The sequence below is a fragment of the Macadamia integrifolia genome, chromosome 6, assembly GCF_013358625.1.
Source record: "Macadamia integrifolia cultivar HAES 741 chromosome 6, SCU_Mint_v3, whole genome shotgun sequence".
NCBI lineage: Eukaryota > Viridiplantae > Streptophyta > Magnoliopsida > Proteales > Proteaceae > Macadamia > Macadamia integrifolia.
The window spans coordinates 13,484,739-13,491,067 of NC_056562.1; positions in this window are offsets into that span (position 1 = coordinate 13,484,739).

Here is a 6,329-nt window from a genome sequence, read left to right on the forward strand (position 1 = left end):
GAAAAATTTTGTAAAAATTCATGGCGAAGGGTTCTTTGAGTAGGTACCAAGATACCCAGGCCCCTCTAGTGACTTTTTATATTCATCTTTTCACTTGAGATACATTGATGAACCAAAGGGGGTAGTACAGTTGGTAAGCAATGAATTTGGTACGAGCGTTTTCAATGAAAGTTAAATGGTTCTCATTCAACCCTGGTATAATTCGGTCCATGCAATTGTGGGGTCAGTATGGACTCGCGGGACTAGTGCTTGGATACCCATTAAAAAAAAATGATATAATATAATTAGGATTAGTAAGTTGTCTCAATTAGATGACATTGATGCAAAAAAATCATAAAGGAAAATAATGCTCAAACCATAACTCATTTGGCCACTAAGAGACTGAAAAAACATAAAATAACTCCTAAACTAACTAGGAATTACAGATACTGACTTTAAAAACTGATGAAACTAGGACCAAAAAACCGACTCTCAAACTCTATTTTTTACTCATAAAAGATAGAAATTGGTTTACCGCCCTTGACTAAACTTATGAGCGTTATAATTGAATCCAATTGTTGTCAAAAATAAAAATTTAGTTTAGAATAATTGAAACTATTAAAACAAACGTCCACAACTATCTAATACAAAATAGAGACATATTTTTTCTAAAGTGTACATGCATTAGGAATTGAATAATCCCTTTAGCAAGCCCGACCATAACCACGTTAGATAAAATAGAGACTATTTTTTTAATGTATAGATGCATTAGGAATGATCAATCCTATGCGTAGCAAGCCCCACACCTCTCTGTCTCTCTCTATCGCATAACTATCTAATACAAAGGAGAGAGTATTTTTTAGAATAATTTACATCCCTTCTCTTGTACTTTGCTCTTATTACATTTTCCTCCCTTGTGCTTTTAGAAATTATATCCACTCCTCTGGTAAATGACACTGTTAATATGGTGTTAGTTTTGAATTGTAAAATATGATTTTAACCTTTCGTAATTCAATCACAAATCAAATACCTATTTTACCCTTATGTTTCTTCTCAAATCACTTCCCTCAAATTGAAAGATATTAGGATAGTGAAAACCTAACATTTACGAATGAGGTATTCACCATCTCCGGCGAAGGTGATGGCGACGGTGGCGACATCAACAGCAAGGGCAATGGCAATGGCAATGGCAACGACAACGGCAATAGTGAGAGCTCTAGAAGGTAGAATATCATATCTTTGGTAAGAAGTATCTCTAGTATTACTGCCCACGACATTACCTGCCTCATCATTTATGCTGCCATTACCCAAATTGATGCAAAAGATGAAAGCCAAAGATGATGAAGAAAGCCCTTTACACTCCCGCCATCATCGGCAGCATCCCCTTGATGATCTGATGAAAGCCCTTTTTGCAGAGTCATATAATCATCTTCATACAGATTTTCTTTTAGTGATAAGGAAAGATCAAAAGTGCAACCAATACCGGCCCTCAAACAATCTGCAAAGCCAAGATCATGAACAAAAACCATGGAGTCGAAAGTGACTAGCCCAACCAACACATTCTCTAGTAACTGATCCACAAGAAGCAACAATCCATTCTTGAGCGCCCGAAGTTCCTCTTCTGGAGTGCAAGTGTCGAGGATAAACACAAACCCAGACCCACTTACTAGTGAATCAACACCAAACAACGAAGGTGAACAAAAAGAAGAAACCAAAGAAGAAGATGAGACAACCCATTCTGAACCCAATTTGCGCTAGAACTGGGAGTTGTTGTGGGACATGGGTTATTCTCCCTGATTCCAGCATAAGAACGAGGGAATGGATTATTTTGATAACAAAAGGGGCAAACCAAGACGCGGGACTTGTAATCGACATGGGCATAAGGGTTCAAGACACCACTGCAACAATTACAAAAGGAGAGGATCATAAGGGAGAAGAGGGAGCTCGTTGAATTGCATCAATGGAGTCCACATGATGGTCCATGAGCAATGAAGGCCTTCGATCGCCTCTAATTCAACGAATCCATTGATATTGAACAGCAGATCAAGAAACGCAAAATCTATCCCAAAAAGAAATAAAAAAGGCTTCATAGGTCTCACTGGTCAAGCCTGTAGAGGCAAAAAAATTAATTGAAGGAAAGAAAATAAAACAGGAGAGAAAGGGAGAGGAAATAAGAAGGGAAGCCCGTGTAAGAGGTTTCACTTTCTTTTGAAACTCCAATCATCTCTCTCTCTCTCTCATTTGGAACTTTGCCAAAGTGAAGGCGGAATGCTCTTGAAGGAGCATTTCTTCGGAGCATTTGGTGATTAGCTGATAAACCATCGCATCCTTGACATCGGTATGAACTTAAATCTTGCAGGTTGCTGAATGAGTTTCCACCGATGAAAGGGAACCGAGTTCTCAAAGGGTATTTTAACCCACCCGGTTACAATACTACAATGATGAAATGTGAAATTTTGTAATTATAATATATTTTATAGGTTGATTCTAAGGGTTTTGGGATTGATTCTGGTCAATTCCAATTTGATTTGGATTTGGATTGATATTGGCAACTATTGATTTGATCTCTGATTCCGTGTTTAAAATCGATTATAAGGTTTATAGGACTATATTGTGGGTCTTAAGATTTGAGGGATTCTAGGGATTTTTTTGGGTCTGATTTTGATTCGATTTGCATCAAAATTTATAGGAATCAGTTCCAAGGATGTAGGGGATGGTATCGGTATCAGTCTTTGTCGATGCCGATTCGATACCAATCTAGATTGGATGGAATCGGTGGGTATCGGCCTATTTTACCCCTGATTTTTATAAAAGGTACTACTTTTTACCTATTTTACCCCTGAAATGATCCGGATAAAGGATCGGTCTCAGCCGATACGAACAATCCCAGACCGATACTTGAAACCATGATTAGTTCAATCTCCAATTCCAAGTTTAAAATCCCTAGTTGATTTGGCTAGTTTGGATCAACCCTAATTCCGATTATTATAGAGTGGCGCGGCATATCTAGGATTTTTGGGATTGGGTTGTTGGTTTTTAGAATTTAGTGTCAATTCTAGCATTTTTGTGATTGATTCGGATTTGATATAGACTGGAATCATTAGGGACCAATTTACTCTTTGATTTTGAGTTAAAATTCTAGTATTAGCCTGTTTGGATTAGAATTGGTCATGAACAATCCAACGCCGGCAGTTCTAGAATGGTCAATTTAGAATTGGAATCACTAGAGGGATTGTTTTGATACTCAATTTCGAGTTTAAAATAATTGGTTGAATAAATCAATTTCGATTGAAATCGACCATAGTAATACCTATCCAGGCTATTTCAGAATGTATGATTATAAGGTTTTTGTGATTGATTCGATCCATTTCCGATTTTGGTCATTTTGATCTAGATTTTATCTAGTATTAGACCAAACTGAAATCAAAGTTCAATTTCAATTCAGACCGATTCGATTTTTATTGAGTTGACTTAATAGCCTCTTGTAGGTAATATGTTCTCTTTTAGTAATTTTTTTAAGTTGTTATAAGGTTTTTTACGGTTTCGATTTGGTCCAATTTGATTTTTTACCGATTTGATAAAAACTCAAATCAATAAAGGTTTGTTTCACGTTTCTCTTGATTAGTCCCACCCGCTCAGACTGAAAATGGACACCCTTACTCAAAGCAATAGACCCAATCACCCAAGGTTAGTATAAATTTTTTTTTTTTTTCAATCCCATGTTGGACTTTAGAGAGACGAGGAATTGAGATTTTAGATTTCAAATCGTAGTGATGGGTCGGTTTGAGGATAAAATTCAATTTCTATCATTTTTTAAACAATTTGTCATAAAAAGTTGTGTAGTAACTTTTAAGTTTTTATTGGGAATATAAACACATGAAATTACTTTTTGAATCCCCTTGAACCAATCATTTCTTTCACATTACAGGACTTTTTGATAAGTAGAAGTGGGTTACAAGCCTTTTGTAACCTACCTAGGTTACAATTAGACAATCCCAAATGTAAAAACTCACTATAGAAGGGTAATATGGGTATTATAAAAGTATTGGACAAACTTAATGGTATAAACTTAAAGGAATTGGTCTACTAGTAAAATCTAACATACTACATGGGAGGGGGATGTAATTTCTAAAAACACAGGAGAGAGATGTAATAAGAGCAAAGTGCAGGGGAGGGGATGTAAATCACTTTCATTTTTTTTTTTTTTAAATATATACATGCATTAGGAATGATTAATCCTGTACGTAGCAAGCCTCACAACCAACACCTCTCTCTCTCTCTCTCTCTCTTCCATAACTATCTAAGATAAAAGAGACTATTTTTTTTTTAAAATGTATACATACATTAGGAATGATTAATCATGTACGTAGCATGCCTCACAACCAAAACCTCTCTCTCTCTAGAGGAGTCACTCTTTTACATATAGGGCTCTTCCCTTGTTCTTTTAAATATCCAAATTATTAAAGAATTTGATTTTCTTAACCATTATGAATCCAATGGTTTAAAGTATTGCTTCATATTTGACAAACATTAACTACATGAAATTACTTTTTGAATCCCCTTGTGGCATCTATTGCTTCGTAAAATAACTAATGAAATTACTTTTTGAAAAACCAGCTTTTATTAGGATCTTGATCCCTCTCCAAAACTTTAAATGCAACTCAAACGTTTGTGAAATTATAAAATTTCAAGAAAACTGAATTATGTAGGCAGGTTGTTGAATTTGTAAGCCTTATAACTTTGGACATATTTTTGACCCACTTAACATATTCAACTTTAGTTGAAATTTAACAATTTGACCAGTGAGATGGATGAGACTCTTTTTTTCGCTGGAAGATTCGAAATATATTAATGAGAAAAAATATGATACAGATGAAGAATGAATCAACAAGGAAATAGGAAAGGAACCTTACACGATAGTCTCACCTTCGGCATTGCCATCAATAGGAAAATCACACGAAGGAACCAAACCCAGCAAAGAAATAAAGGGACTAGTTAGATGAATCTGTATCTGGGATGTTTGTTAGCATCCATCTCCAGCTCCATAGACATCAAAGGGAGCACTAAGTCACTGGATCAGAAGTATCAAGTTTTGCTATCGTTTTCGTGAGAAAATTAGAAACTTAGTTAACCTCCCGATGGCAGTGAGTAATCTTCCAATCAGCGAGACTCTCTTACACAATCTAACTTTGGTTAAATTTTCACTGAGCCAATCTATGGTTGGACCAAGTTAATATAAACCCAACCTCCAAAATGGATAGATAGCTTGTGCTTGGACAATTATTGTGATTGAGACTTAAAAAAAGAAAAAAGGAAAAAAGTAAAGAGAAATCAATGTCATACAGGGTTTTAAAGATTGGGAATCAGATCGATGAATCGGCCTTCACCAACCCAGCCTATTCTAGCTGATTCCTACCAATGCTATTATTTTTCAGTCGATTCTGGCCGATTTTAATCAATAGAATCAGAATACGCGGCCCAATTCGACCCCGGATTTTTTTTTTTTTTATAACCTTGATAGAATGGGTAACTTGAAACCCAAACAAGCCTAAGAACCCCAGATATCTAAAGAAAACTGAAAACCAAGTATTCATATTTAGATGATGCAATTGTGGTAGAGTAAATCAGGTTAAGGTTTTGAAACACAGAATCGAGTCCTGTAAATTCTAATTTGAATCAAATAATGTTAGAAAATGTTTAATATTAGCTATTGCTCAAGTACATCCAATTAAATTTAGAAAATTCCAAGAAACTCTTTACTTCCTTGTTCTGCATTCTTTTTGCAAGTTCCCAGTCATGTTATCATTGCTTGCTCTAATTTATATGCTTAAGTTGAGTCTGCTACCACTAGGGGTGTCAATTCGTGGCCCAATCCGACTAAACCGATTGGGACCAACCATTTATAGATCGGCCCGGCCCGAACCGTTTATTAAATGTGTCGGGCTTGAGCCCGGCCTGTTTATAAATGGTCGGTCTCGGTTTTGCTACTTGGACCGTCGGGCACCCGACCAAGACCGACCAAATAACACCCGACCGAGACCGGCCTATTGTGCACCGACTTGGCCCGACCCTTTAATGATTGTAGAATCCCTATTTTACCCCCCCCCCAATTAAAGAATAAAAACTAAAAAGTAAAGACATGTTCACATTTTAAATAATGGTTATATTTGGTATCATTTATTGATTTATTTTCATTTTTTTGGGCTTGCATGAGTGGGTCGGAATATAAGTGCACATTTTAAAGAGGGCCCGTTTAAAAACCGGTTAAAACCCGTTTAACATTAAACATGTCCGTAGCCCGATTAAGGCCCGATTAAAGTAGCCCGATTATAGCCCGAGGCCGACCGACC